This window comes from Dermacentor albipictus, chromosome 9 (assembly GCF_038994185.2).
Source record: "Dermacentor albipictus isolate Rhodes 1998 colony chromosome 9, USDA_Dalb.pri_finalv2, whole genome shotgun sequence".
NCBI classification, from domain to species: domain Eukaryota; kingdom Metazoa; phylum Arthropoda; class Arachnida; order Ixodida; family Ixodidae; genus Dermacentor; species Dermacentor albipictus.
Window position 1 is genome coordinate 86,419,364 of NC_091829.1, and position 15,655 is coordinate 86,435,018.

Sequence of the window (15,655 nt, forward strand, 5' to 3'; positions counted from 1 at the left end):
AGAAATGTAAGCCTGCGAAAGTAAAACGCTCCAAGCACTTCTGTAGTGTACGCGAAAATGGAACTGAAGTGGATAGCGCGTGGAATCGATAAGGAAATTGAAGGTAGCCGTGCACATACTATAAAAACATAACGTGCCGTCTCGATCATAGCATCGCTTGCTTCGTCGCAGAAATATCTCGTAGATTACCGATATGAAGTCTACGCAACGTGATTTTGAGCATTGTGAAATTGATTGCGATCCAGTGCAACTACATGATTTCACATAGAGCAAACAAACATTACAGGCGAACGCCGCTGTAAGTGCAGAAACATCACCTTCGTAATAATAATAATAATAATAATAATAATAATAATAATAATAATAATAATAATAATAATAATAATAATAATAATAATAATAATAATAATAATAATAATAATAATAATAATAATAATAATAATAGTAATTCTATTTTTACGTCATCTGCAGGACGAAGGCCTCTCACAGAAATCTCCAATCGCCGCTGTGCGAGCTGATTCCAAGTCTAGCTTGCAAATTTCCCGATTTCTTCACTCTACCAAAGTACGCAATATATTCGTTCACAAAATGTTCGCACGTGTGCAGTTGACGGAAGTGTCCGACGTGATTGACGATCGTGCTGCCACATCGTGATGGCCGCAGTGCGTAACACATGCCTCCTCGGAAATGCAATGGGCCGTGAGACTTGGCATCTGCCGACACGATAGATTGCGTGTGTAATTAAACATTAAGCCGATGCAAGCCCGGTGCACAGCTACGTAATTTGAAGCATTCACCAGTTACTAAAAAAGTACTTGGCATAAATCGTGTCTCCAACGATAAGTTACTGCTCTTGCCTGGTCTGTGTGCGCGTATATATATATAGCAAACAGGCAATGACTCCAAGGAAAGCATTGGTTAATTTACATGTAGTTGAAATGTGGAAAATAATCAAGAAAAATGGAAATGATAGCGGACGAATCGGTAACTTGTCGCCGGTGGGAGCTGGACCCACAACTTCAGCATCACGCGTGCGTTGGACTACCAGTTGTGCTACGGCCAAGGTCATCAATCCGGCCACTAACTTGGGTATACATATTTACTAGATATATAAATAGGGCCGTAGGAGTGTTAGCCAGCACCCCTCCCGCTAAACGTATGTGTAACATCCCCCTTTCTCTTTCCCGGTGGAGAGGGTCTCGAATCTGGCAGCCTTGATGTCATTAGGTAGCTTGCGAAGGTTTATTAGCCACATGCCTAATCACCTAAGATCTCGTGTTACGTGACGCTGAACATGTAATAAAATTCGAACTACCTTCACACAGAGACTTTAGCATTCTCAGACTCCCCTTGTGGAAGTAGCCTACGTTTATTTAGTAAACTATTTCTAGAACTTTCTAGAACTTTATATTCGCAGTTTCCTTTGTTCGCGACCATTCCTTTCCATTTGTTCGCGACCATTCAACGTATTAGTATTTAAATATGTTTGAGGTAAACTTGGTGAATCCTTTTTTTTAAATTTTGTTTTGTGCAAAAGAGACACAGTTAGTATTTCCTTCGTTCTTTAACACAAAGTCTCAGTGACACATCTAGTCACCCCAGCGTAGCTTTCGAAATGACTTGTGACTTGGAAGTCTCCTTCCAGCGTTTCATTCATTCGGCTCTTGTATGAGCATGTAGGACGCCGGCGAAGGAATAGTTGCGCTATTAAAACGCTTCATGGTTTTAAGGCCCGGTGAGTCGTTTCGAAGTTCCCGCCTGAGACTTTCAAGCAGAGTTTGGAGCCAACATCTTTCACTACAACTGAGGCGAGGAGCGAAATGACGGAGAGCGGCTCCACGAGATATGCGTGCGACCTTTGACGCTTAGACGTCGCTGCTGAGCATTGACGTTAGCGATGCATATTCAGGTTGTTTTCCACAAATAACTTTAAATTTAGGTGGATCTCCTATCGTGGTTACGTGCCCTGTTTGAAGCTTTCATCATCACTGTCATGTAGGTTCTCTTTTGTGCCACCGGCGCTATTTTCACGACCATGAGAACGAGGAACATCGCGAAAAGAAGACCGCCATCTTCTGAAGAACACATCGTTTTCCAATGCCCATGTATTGTAAACCTCGCGCACTGCAATGCTGCTCCTTCTCGCCTTCTAAATGCATGAATGCATTGCACTCCTTTGAGAATCAGCCTTTAGCGTGAAGCCTTGAACTAATTTCCCAGCATCGATGTTCCGCGATAACTTAGTGGTTAGCGCGTTCGACTCTGCAATGTCTATTGCTCCAGTGACACGCAGGTGAGATTCCAGTGTGGTCGGCTGTGGAGATCCGTAGTAAAATTTTTTCTTCGCGCTTAGGCAAATGGTGGAGCTGGAGATTACAAGGTGGCTTGGGACGTCGAAACAACGAATAGTCGTTGTGCCACACCCAGCATCGAGCACTCCACCGGTTCGCAGTAAAGTTTTCTAGTGGTTCGGTCATGCTCGACTCGCATAGCTCGAACAAGCGTCTTTACGTGAACGTAAGGCGAAAAGCAGGTTCAATTTGATGAATACTACAAAAGGCACAGCAATTCAGGAAACCATGGATTAACAGATATCTTTACAGTAGAATTAGAGAACGTGATAAACTATACCATAACTTCATTAAACTAGGAGACATATCTATATTACATGAATACAAAAAAGTTCGCAACAAATTAAACTCAGATTTGAAGAGAGCTCGTATTCAATATTATCAGGCAAGGTTTGCCTGGGTCTGCCGTAATCCCAAGAAAGCTTGCAACTCGGCACGTCTGCTCGTATTAAAAACAAAGGCTAGCCTTCTTACGACACTTACCATGACGGCGTTAGGTTCACTGAAGCCGACCTAGTGGACAAATTCAATAATCATTTCCTAACTTCTGGTGCAGCAGGTCTGACAAATAATACAACAAATGACTGTGAACAATACATTTCTTCTTCCTGCGCGCAATCTATTTTCTTGGCCCCATGTAGTGAATTAGAAATACTTACATACTTGAAATCGTTAAATAAGAATACTGCCGCTGGCCATGTTGATATTGCCACGACAAACTTGGTGACATTCAAGTTGCGCGCCCTTTGCATTGGGCACTGTGCACGCCGTACAGTGGTGTTGTTCAGCAACAACAGGCAGCGATCTTCGTGGCACGGGCAGCCAGTTGGACCCGGCTGGCATGCGCCACGCGCACGAGGTGTCACGCGAGGAGAAGTGGAAGACGGTTCGAGCCCAGTTTTGCGAACGCGACTGCCGCGGACTTCTTCACGACCGCAGTGACTTTTAATTGTGGGCACAAGTTCGCCTTTAATAAATATCGTTGTTTTACTAACATCGCTACATTTTTGGTGGAGGTGCGGGGTATGAGTCGAAGCCCCACGAACGAAAGTCAGCGTAGCCCCGACAACCCGCGAGTCCATCCCGTGGAACTGACACCTGTACACCAGCGGACCAGCCGCCGTCTTCGAGGTGACTCGCCCGAATTCGGCCCTCTTCTCTTCTTGCCAAGAGAAACTACCGCAACGGACGCCGCCACAATGACTACCCAGGTAATACTGGCACAACTAGTCGTAAGCCAACCTCGCAAGCCGCCAACATTCCATGGTGACTCGGTCGAAGACGTGGAAGATTGGCTGGAACTGTTCGAGAGAGTGGCGAGCTTTAATGAATGGAATGAGAGACAGAAGCTCCGTAACGTATATTTCGCTTTGGAAGACTTCGCAAAAATCGTGGTATGAGAACCACGAACCCTCTTTGACCTCTTGGGAGGAATTTTGACGACAACTGCTAGCAACGTACGCCAGCACGGATCGTAAAGAAAAGGCGGAAATCGCACTTCAAGTCAGGAACTAGCTCACAAACGAGAACGTGGTGATGTACACCGAGGACATGTCCCGCCTGTTCAAGCGTGCTGATCCCACCATGAGTGAGGGTAAGAAGCTGCGCCATCTCATGCGTGGAGTGAAGCAGGAACTCTTCGCAGTTCTCTTCCGCAACCCACCGCGCACGGTCGCCGAGTTCAGATGTGAAGCGACGACCATCGAAAAGACGCTTGGCTCGGCAATACCGCCGTGAGGCAAGGTGCGCACCTGTCCGCGTCTTCCCTGGAGGCCTGCCAAACGACCTGGAAGCCCTGCGGGAGCTTGTCCGGTCAGTGATCAGGGAAGAGCTCAAGTTGCAGATACCTCAGGCTCCAGCTGCACTATCTATCGTCGACGTTGTCTGGGACGAACTCAGGAACGTCATACGGGATCCAGAACGTTAGCCACAACGGACGTGGTGCACCCCAACGTACGCCGACGTACTCAGGCAAACCGCGGTACACAGTAGTGGAGCAGTTGCGACGACCGTGTCCTACCCGCCTACAGTACGCAGTGCACCTCGTCTATTGGAACCACCGGCTGCCTATCAGCCTTTAGCACGTAGTGCACCTCGTTTTGTGGAACAAAGGCTCCGGAAATGTGACGTCTGGCGTGACCAGGAGAGCAGGCCTCTGTGTTTCCACTGCGGAGAAGCGGGTCACCTGTATAGGTTCTGCCCATACCGTCATGTTGGGTTAAGGGGTTTTCCCTTAAGCGCACCATGCCCCCGAAACGGTGAACGGCCAGCGGAGATCGAAGAATACTTGTCGACGCGCCAAAGCCCCGGTACTCATCGCCAACATCAACCACGGGCACCGTCGCCCATGCGCTACCGATCGCCTAGCCCACGCGCGTCTCCAAGATTGCCTAGGCGTCGTTCACCGAGCCCACACAAGAAAAACTGAAGCAAGCGACCTGTGGAGGTGAGGCCGCTGATAACCAGAGTTACGAAGATCCTCCAACGCGATTCCAGTGTGGTGACGAGATAATTCCAGTCTACAGGTGCAGGAACGAAACCATTACGTCAGATTTGCGGTTGATAATAGACGGATGCGAGCTGAATGCCTTAGTCGACACCGGTGCTGATTATTCGGTAGTAAGCTTCAAGATGGCGAAGCACCTTAAAAAAGTTGTGACGAAGTGAACTGGTCCGCAGATACGCACGGCAGGCGGTCATCTTATTACGCCCCTTGGCCGATGCACCGCAAGACTTACGATAAAAGGCTTCACTTACGTTTCTGACTTTATTGTACTGCCAGAATGTCCACGGGAATTTATATTGGGAATGGATTTTCTACAAGCTAACGTCGCCATAATTAACCTACGTAGGTCCAGTGTATCTTTCTCGACAAACAAGCTATACCTGTGGAAGAATCGGAGGAGCGACGTCTCGCTGCACTGCGCGTCGTTGATGATGACGTAACTGTGCCGCCATGCTGCAGTATAATGGTTCTTGTGGAGAATGAAAGATTTTCTGACCGCGAAGGCATAGCAGATGGAAACATAGAGCTCCTTTTCAACAAGGGCATTTGCGTGGCTCGGGGCCTTGTTCAGTTAAGCGATGGCCGTGCAAATGTCGCACTTACAAATTTTGGTAATGAATTCTAACACATCGCACAAGGAACAGCTATTGCCTATTTCCACGAGTTCTGTGAAGCGACCGAATTATGCAGCCTGACGTCGGCTGCCCTGCCAGGAACCTGCAGTGTCGACAGATCAATTACCGTCAACCCGAGACTCCCAGAAGCCCAATAGAAACAGATATATGCCCTGATAAAGGATTTTTCTGAGTGCTTCTCCACGTCCTCGAAGGTAGGGTGGACGTCTGTTGCGAAGCACAGAATCATAACAGAGGACGCCGCATTGCAAGACCGGTATGCCAGCACCCGTATCGAGTTTCACCAAAAGAAAGGGAGATCATCAAAAAGCAAGTAGAGGAGATGCTTTCAGATGACGTTATTCAGCCTTCCAGCATTCCATGGGCGTCTCCGGTAGTGCTCGTTAAGAAAAAAAGATAACACACTTCGATTCTGCGTCGACTACCGTAAACTGAACAGCGTAACCAAGCGGGATGTGTACCCCCTTCCGCGTATCGACGATACGTTAGATCGGCTCCGATGTGCAAAGTTTCTCTCCTCCTTGGATCTCAAGAGTGGATATTGGCAAATAGAGGTGGATGAACGGGACCGCGAAAAGACAACATTCGTAACCCCTGATGGCCTCTACGAATTTAAAGCACTTCCATTCGGCCTCTGTTCCGCGCCCGCAACGTTCCAGCAAATGATGGACTCTGTGCTTGCAGGATTGAAATGGCAGTCATGCTTAGTGTATTTGGATGATGTGGTCGTATTTTCCACCACATTTGACCAACATCTAGAGTGCCTGAGACTAGTATTAGAAGCTATTCGCGCAGCATACTTGACAATTAAGCCGGAAAAATGTCAATTCGGCTTCGATGAACTTCGGTTTCTCGGACACGTCATCAGTGCTGAAGGCATTCGGCCAGATCCCGAAAAGACAGCAGCTGTTGCGAGGTTCCCGACACCCACAGACAAAAAGTCAGTCCGACGTTTCTTGGGTTTATGCGCATACTACAGAAGATTTGTGAAGAACTTTTCAAACATTGCTGAGCTCCTTACAATACTGACAAGAGAAGGTCAGCCTTTCATGTGGAAAAGCGAACAACAAGACGCCTTTGACGAGTTAAGGAAACGCCTGCAAGCTTCTCCAATCCTTGCCCATTTTGATGAGACAGCCGACACTGATGTTCATACCGATGCGAGTAACGTCGGCCTCGGTGCCATACTAGTGCAGTGGAATAACGGCCAGGAGATAGTAATTGCTTATGGCAGCCGTAAGCTCTCGAAAGCAGAGGCAAACTTCTCCACAACTGAGAAAGAGTGTCTTGCAGTCATTTGGCCAATATGTAAATTTCGGCCCTACCTCTATGGTAGACCATTCAGAGCAGTCAGCGATCACCATTCGCTTTGCTAGCTGGCGAATCTCAAGGATCCATCCGGACGACTAGCAAGATGGAGCCTTAGGCTTCAAGAGCATGACATTTCTGTCGTATACCGATACGGGAGGAAACACAGCGATGCCGACTGCTTGTCACACGCACCCGTCGAGACAACTGTGTCAGAGGAAGAGGATTTCCCGTTCCTTGGCATTGTTGACGCGTCACAAATTGCTCAACAACAACGAGATGACCCGGAATTGCTTCCACTTATACAGCGCCTGGAGGGACTCGACGTTCAACTCCCGCGTATTTTCTCTAAGGGGCTATCCTCGTTCTGTCTGCGAGGAAGTGTCCTCTACAAGAGAAACTTAGAGAACAGCGAGACAAAGTTTTTACTTGTCGTACCCACATCTATGCGAGAAGAAATTTAGCATGCATGTCACGGTGAGCCGACGTCTGGACACATGGGCGTGAGCCGTACAGTCGCCAGGATTCGTCTGAAATACTACTGGCCCAAGTTATTAGTATCAGTGCAGCACTACGTCAAGACTTGTGGCGAGTGTCAAAGGCGCAAGACTCCATCCTTAAAACCGGCCGGCCTGCTCCAGCCTACACTGTAAAATAATTTACACCCCTAAGGGTTTTTTTCGGTGTCTATAACTAACCCCCTAGCACCCTTGAAAAAGGTGGGTTCTATAGGGAATTACACCCTTATGATGGTTATTCTATATTCCAATAACACCCTATCCCTTGAGGGTGTTTTGAACAACATATTACCCTTCGACCCACGGGGTGTAAGGGTGTGATCAGGAATATATTACCCCTTCACCTATCGGGTGTAATGACCAATATAATAACCCTTGAAGTATGGCATGTGGATGCGGGTTCATACGCACTTCATTGTTTGTTTCGTAAGTCCACAGTCAGGCTAGCAGACAGAAATGTTATGTATGGTGTGCATACAATGGGTAATGTGTTTCCAAATGCACGGCATAGCAACTTTGAGAGAAAACACATAATCATGTGTGATGGTCCCATTTACCACAGACACAGAGTGACTGCATGGAGGGTCATTTATTCTAGCCTCCTGTACAATATTTAGAGCTTGCACTATGCCTTGTATGTGGTGACAAGTCTTGTGGCCGTTCTACGTTGAAGAACAGTCTCATTCAAACCAAAGTTCCAGGGCAGAGGCGAGGATGATGATGCCTTTGTGTAGCTGCATTCCAATGTCCTAAGGCGAGCCATCATAGATGAAGCCATTTCTTCACTGATCGCTGTAGCCATCTGCTTCTTTTCTACCTGCAAAATGATTTGTTGCAATTTAATGTCAGGAAAAGTACACGAAACATGACAAGCTGTGCTTCCCTGCATCATTCACTTTAATATTTCAAGATCACATGAAGAGCAGGTTAAAGAAACAAGCACAGATAGTGCTTACTTCCAAGAAATCGTTATTTCGAAAGAATAATGCATTCAATCTGCCACATCATGAATGTAGGAGAGACAGGCTACAGAATTACGAGGGCAATTCAGAAATTATTGCCTCCAAGCCCACTATTTTGCCAATATTACAGCAAACATTTTGAACTCTATCATTTATGCACTTATGTTTGAGCTATCGAATGTCACTTGCCTCGCCTTCCTATCTCTTCTCGTTCCAGAGTAATCGAGCAATTCATGGCATCCAGTGGTGACGTCCAGTTGAAACAACAGGCTGTAATTGAATTTCTGACTGTGGAAGGTTGTGTGCATATCAACATTCATGGCCATCTGACTGCAGTTTACAGGAATGCCTGTGTTGACATCAGCACTGTGCGGAGGTGGGCAAGGACTGTGAAAGACCAAAATCCTGCCTCATCAGATCTCCCGGATCAGCACCGAAATGGACGGCCCACAATGGCTTCTGATGAGGGTCATGAACATCAGGCAGATGAGTTGACTCGGGGCAATCGCAGGATCAAGCAACACCAGATTGCAACAACACTCGCCATTTCCGTTGGCTCAGTGAACCACATCATTAACGACCTGCGTTACAAGAAGACTTGCGCTTGTTGGGTGTCACGGTAACTGACAACTGACATGAAAAAGTCGAAGCATAGCCAACAAGTTCAATTCTTCTTGTAACCAAGGAGGTTTTTAATTATGTGGTTCACTGAACCAATGGAAATAGCGAGTGTTGTAGCAATCTGGTGTTGCTTGATCCTACGATTGACCTGATTCAACTCGTTTGCCTGATGTTGATGATCCTCATAAGAAGCCGTTGTGGGCCGTCCAGTTCGGTGCTGATCCTGGACATTTGATGCCGCTGGATTTTGATGTTTCTCAGTACTTGCCCACCTACGCACAATGCTGACTTCAACACCGGCATCCCCGTAAACTGCTTTCAGATGGCAATGAATGTTGAAGGGCGCAGAACGTTCCGCAGTGAGAAATTCAATTCAATTACAGCCCACTGTTTCAACTGGAGATCACCACTGGATGCGATGCATTGCTCGATTACTTTGGAACGCGAAGAGATAGGAAGATGGGTCAAGTGACATTCTATAGCTTAAACATCAGTGCATTAATGATAAAGAGCCAAAATGTTTGCAGTACTACTGGTAAAGTAGTGGGTTTGGAGGCATTACTTTCTTAACCACCCTCATATTACAGCAATAACGCTGCGCAGTTTGTTTTTGTGTGTCACATTTGACCCAAAACTAGAATTTAGTGATCTTGGCTACTAAATTCGCCTCACTGGTGTGCTCTTGATCCCTAATTGTCATGGTGGTTGCTCTGCAAATGTTTATCAAGCATGGTTCCTCTAAAATATTTGACACAATTATTTGTAACATATTCAACGAAAATTTTAAAATGTTAGTCGAGAGCATTACTTATTTCGTTTTCCTGTTGTTCTCTTTATACTAAGCATCACTAAGCTGACCTTTATTTTTTCTTAATCTCTGACTTACACAGTGGCTGGTAACAACACCTCTGTCAGAACTATTTGGCATCTCTACTACAAAGAAGCCCTACCTACACCTTCTGACATCATCTTAGCCATCTCCACTAAGCAAGCACATAATCCTGCTGGTATTTTTATTACAGAGGTTTTCCCTAAAGATCTTCCAAGCAAGAACACTTTAGATGCTTTTAACTGAAACAACACAGTGAATCCATCATGCTTAACAGAAGTTTAGCTATTTTAATCAAAGCACAGTTAAAGCCTTTCATGTATGAAGTTTGTGATCTGCTTTCACTTGATCTTGCTGGTTATATGATTGTGATTTACACTGAGATCAAACATTCTAATGGCCAACATCTTTCATCTGTGAAGCGCAGAAAACTTTAGTGCACTTGTCAGTGTTGTTACGGCATTCTTATATGTGATGATTAGGATTAGGGTTATTAGGATTATATGTGATGATGATTATATGTGATGATGATGTTTAGCACTGTAGTAGGATTGTACAGGGTGATCATTTTTAAGTTTTATGGAATTTTAAAAAATGTCCTGCGGCAGATGGCATAATTCTTGTCCTTGAGCTAGATTATTTGAAGAGGTGGACATTACTAGTATGAGAAATCGAAACCCATGCTCAACTAAATAAAAAAATCACTAATTAACTTCGTAACTAATTATATTACTGCACATATTGCAATTTATTAATTGTAGCCAGTGAGCTTGGAAGACATATGCATTTGAACTTCCAGAATGACAGCAGTTTAGGAATATTTCCCTTATAAAGATCAATACACAAGGGTGTTCCCGTTACTTTTGTGCATCAGTGCATAAAAGCACATTTTGTTAAAAAAGTAAGTGGAACAACAGTGCATTTTTACAGCAAGTTTGATGGTGCATATCTCCAAACTGACGCCATTCTGGAAATAAATTCCAAGTAGATACACCTTGTAATGTCACTGGCTATGATTCGTAAATTACAATATGTGCCCCAGATATGTGGTGGCGCTGGCAAACACTCCCAGGATTCTACTAGGAAACATAAATACCCAAGAAAGTGACGGGGAAACGGCGCCCGCAGTAGCTCAATTGGTAAAGCATCTAACGCGTAATGCGAAGACATGGGTTCGTTCCCCACCTGCGGCAAGTTGTTTTTTCATCCACTTTCATTTCCATTTATTTATCATTTCTTTATTTCATTTGTTAATAACAAGTAATTTACCCTAACTTGTCCTTGGTGTCAGTGTTTGCTGGCTTCTTAGGATATGATTAATAAACATCGGGTTCATCGGTTAAGCCGCTTTCTTTTCGTTTATGTTAGCTATAATGTAATTTATTCGACAGATAATAAAATTTTCTAATTAGCTTGATATGTTTTGATTTCTCGTGCAAGATATATCTGCCTGTTTGAATATTCCTGCTCAAGGACTAGAATTATGCAATATGCAACAGGGCTATATTTAAAAATTCCACAAAACTGAAAATCATCACCTTGTATAAAAACAGTGTGAATTTAAAAACAAGCTTCAGTGAACCTTACTGAATCAGCAAATCGCCAGTGTAACTAGTCTGATCATCCTGGAAATCTTTTGTAGCTTACAGGCATAGTGCACTTCAATTCCACATTTAGGAGGGCAAATTTTTCTTGAAGTCAGCTTTTTCTTTTTAACAGCTAGCATCCCTGCCAGTTTGCTTAAACATAATATTGCATGACTTCAACAGTACTGCACAATCAGACTTTTTTCTGCTCACAGTGTCTAGTGATGTGTCTTTAGCAGCTGAGATAATTAATGTTCATGCAGATAAACATCAGAAAACATTGCAATAACTGCTTAGAAAATGCAAACATGCGTTTTGTTTACAAAAGAGCATGTGCTCTATCTTTTGCCAGGTTTGTTCTCGATGTCAGGCTAGCATGGAACTTGCACAAGAGGCACCTTTTGCATCCATGAAGATATTTTATGAGGTTATGGTGGTGTCGAAACATGATATAAACCATAACACTTTAAACTATTTTATGAAACAGTTATTTGTACAAAGATAGAAAAGGCACCAATTTTGAATTTAACACATTTGGTTTAGAGTACCATAGTATAAATGGCCCAACTAGTACAGGTACGCAAACGGGCTAGTTTGTGTGAACACGACAAAGGATGGAGAAAGAGGCGATAGCATTTGTTCCATTTCTCGCCACTTTTGACGTCCCTTGTACAAGTCTGCGCTGTCGAACATCGTGGATCAACTAGTACAGTCTGAAAAAAATATGTCATGAAAGAAAACTTGGCTTTCAACCTCGACAATTCTGCCTGTTAGGTATTATGGTTTCTTTAGAACTTATTTCTTTATACAAAGTCAGACCCATCAAGTAAAGCTTACTGAGAAAGAAATGAAGAACAACGTCAACACCTCTCAAGGCACATGCATCAAAGGAGTCAGAGCATCATACACATTACCTTTAGGTGCAAGAGTATTCTCTTTCTTAGGCAAACTGCATTTCTAGTTTCTTAAAGCCTATATATTTATTTGCCGCAGCTATGGGAAGATCACAAGGTGGAAAAGATGTGTTGTTGCAATTTCAACTATTATGTACAACAACAAAAGGTAAAGCACAGGATGTCTCACTGCTCCTCTGTCTAAATGACATTCAGTTTCATTTGTCATGTCCACTCCTATCCTGATGGCAGCAGAAACAGGAAGACAGCAGCGTGGTTCAGAAAGCAGACGAAGGAGCTGATATCCTAGCTGACATAAAGAGTCAAAGGGAGCTGGTCAGGCCATGTAGTGCAGACTTGAGACATCATTACCTAGCGCGAAAAAGACAACGGACGACAGCTAGAAGCACACAGGACAGAACTCTAGGCTTCAACTGAAATTTTGGCTACACAGAAACATAGGATTCAGGGGATGCGACCTCGACGCATGGAAGCAACATTTATCTTTCCTTTTCCCTGCCTGACACAGGAGGTATCGGAGCAAATCAATGGGCAGGTTCATTTCGAGATACGAACACTCTTTTTTGGCGAGAGCCAGGGAAGGGGTGCTTACACACCTATCACCCGCTTTTCGATGCGAAGTGCTTCGAATATTTTTATGTCGACCTGCATCTAGAGCCGCCTGGGCAGATGAGTGCTTTGAAACTGCTCAGTGCATGAGCACTTACAGCAATGATTGGCCAGATGGCCACCAGCCATGACAGCTGCCCTATCTTTGTTCCCCCAAGCGGTCGTTTAAACACCGACCTGTTTGGCTTGAGGAAACATAGGGCAGCTTTGAGTGCCTTGGTGGCTGGTGGCCACATGGCCAATCATCGCCATACGTGCTCATGCACCGAGCAGTTTCAAAGCAATCGTGTGCTCAGACAGTTCCAGAAGCAGGTACATAGGGAAATATATGAACCACTTTGCATCAAAAAAGCGGGGAATAGGTGTGTAAGCACCCGTCTCTGGCTCTTACCAAGAATGTTCGTAAGTGAAATTAACCTGTTCATAAATTTGTTCCGATAGCTCCTTTGTTGTTTCTGTCCGTCGGCATTCTGTGCATTCCATGTTTCTGTGTAGCAAAAATTTCAGTTGAAGTTTAGAGTTCTTCCGTATGTGCTTCTTGATGTTGTCTTTTCACGCTAGTTATTGATGTCTCAAGTCTGCAATGAGCACCAACTAACCAAAGTGCCTTCGTCAACCATGTAATACATAGGGCATATAACCGGTGGCACATTCGAGTTACAAAATGGATGCCAAGAGAAGAGAAGGGTAGTCAAGGACGGTAGAGAAGTAGACTATGATGAAGTCAAAAAATTTTGCACGCTTCACTTTGAATCAGCTAGCGCAAGACAGGGGTAATTGGAACTCACTGGGGGAGGTCTTCATCCTCCTGTAAAAAATATGTAGGCCAATTGTGATGAAAAAAGTATACCTGTCAGCTCAGACGTCTTCACTGTCTTTTCAGCAATGTGTAGGCCCAAGACAGCCAGTCGGTTCCCATGCAACTGCTTCATGCTGACTGTAACTGCATGGGCACAAGAAAACAACCCACCATTAATACCACCCGAGATTGACCACTCAATAAAAGAACCTCTCGAAACAGCAAATACAATTAAGCATTTACCAGCTTAATAATTACATATATAAATGCCAAGAATAGTTACAATAACCATACCCTTTATAACTAGACATTAAAACAAGGTAGTGAAACGTACGCTAACCGTAGGACGCTCAGTGCAATTCATTTCAGAAATACTGTTGACAACTGACAGGACGCCTTAGGCAGGGTTCAGTCACACAACAAGAAAACAAATTGTAGTAGTAATAAGCATGCCTGCGTGAAACCAAGAAACGAGTTCAAGGACGAGAAAAAAATTGATTAGGCTCGGTGTGCTTATTTATACAAAAAGATAAATTTATAAACAAATAGCGCAACCATGCGTTCATCCGCAACAGCACAAGAGCTTCTAGAACAAACGAGCACAACTTAAAGCGAAGGATAAGTACATAGCCGGGACGGTCGTGGTTCTTTTGTTTTGCATTAGTTCTAGTCATGAAAGCACAAGCATTGCAAGCTGCCTGCGCCATTACCTACCACGGGACCTCCGACACAAAAAAAAGAACAATAACAATTGAGTGAAAGTACGCAAGCGACATTTAATACGGTTGTCACACTGCATACTTTTGGCCGCGATCGATCCTGACTGGAATCGAATTTCTGGAGGCGTTTGGCCTCGTTGCACAATCGGCGGACGGGGGCCAATCGCGGTCGAAAATTTCGATCCAGAACAGGCTCAATCGTGATCGAAAGTGGCCGTGTGACACCGGTATAAGTACGCGCCCATCTTTAGTAACAGAATGAACTAATTAGCCAAACCAAAGTATTATTTACCTGCCTGCGCCGGATACTGACGCGTAGCAGTACTTAATTCTCTACAACTCTAGTTGAGGTCACGTGAACAATGAAACATTCATTTTTTTTTTCTTTTTCACATTCGGTGCCCATAGGCTACGCCTGGAGTACATATACAACACTCGCATCCAACACACGTTGTGCTGTCCTTTAAATAAATTGCGCGAAGATTACTACCACAATGACGCACCATAAAAACGCGACGCTGAACGTGGCTACGTACGTACCTTTTATATGAGCAGTTCATGCGCCTTGCAAAAGGCCCTCGGTTTGAAGGCGGAGCGCTGCCACGATGTGTACTGTGGGCACACCAATTCGATTGCGTAGTGGATGGACGATGTTGACGATGGATTCCGCCGAAGAACAAAACGTCCACTTCATCACTGTTCAGGCCGAATGGAAGATGTTTTCTTCGTCGCCACGAATGACGGCCGTCGTAGGCGTAGTAAACACACTGTCACAAAGAAACACCGATGTCGTAGGCCGCTGCTGCCCTTCTTTCTCACGCACAATCGCGTCTTCACTCCGGACGCTCACTTCGCGTCGATGAGCACAAAAGTACGCGAGAACAACGAGGTGGTACAACCTAAACGCAGCAAAAAACAATCTAATTACTCACAACTTCAAGAATGTCACGGAGAACACACATGCACCCGACGGCCCGCCGGCCCGCCGCGAGACGTAGGAAATGACGTAGCGGCGATAGCGGCGACACCCGTCGGGGGAAGTTATTTCAATTTCGGTTTCGTTTTCAAGGCATAAAAACAAATATTCTTTTAAACTACGTGTGTGTATTACTTTCAAAGCTATTTATTTTACGCTATCTCTAAGCCATTTTCTGTGTTTACGGGTAGTTTCACTGGAAATTTATTCCCAGAAACATGGGCTGATATCAAATCAAATGGGGCAAAGGTGGGCTGGTAACTGCGTGTAAGTGAATTTATTTCTCGATGCTTTTTTTTTGTTTGTTTGCTTGGACGTTCAT

General features: G+C 44.7%; 1 protein-coding gene and 2 long non-coding RNA genes across 4 annotated transcripts in view; 1 reads left to right on the plus strand and 2 right to left on the minus strand.

The window, feature by feature from the left end:
* Nucleotides 1-15,655, plus strand: part of LOC139049473 (uncharacterized) — a 408,997-nt gene that overhangs the window by 133,305 nt on the left and 260,037 nt on the right. The window lies entirely within an intron of this gene.
* LOC139049472 (uncharacterized) overlaps nucleotides 1-15,655 on the minus strand; it is a 35,090-nt gene that overhangs the window by 7,586 nt on the left and 11,849 nt on the right. The gene's annotated exons all lie outside the window — the stretch shown is intronic.
* Nucleotides 7,864-15,333, minus strand: LOC139049861 (uncharacterized). The gene is made up of 3 exons (XR_011508636.1): nucleotides 14,898-15,333; nucleotides 13,690-13,782; nucleotides 7,864-8,135 (listed from the first exon to the last, which is right to left on the minus strand). It is a non-coding gene; the product is annotated as an uncharacterized lncRNA (long non-coding RNA).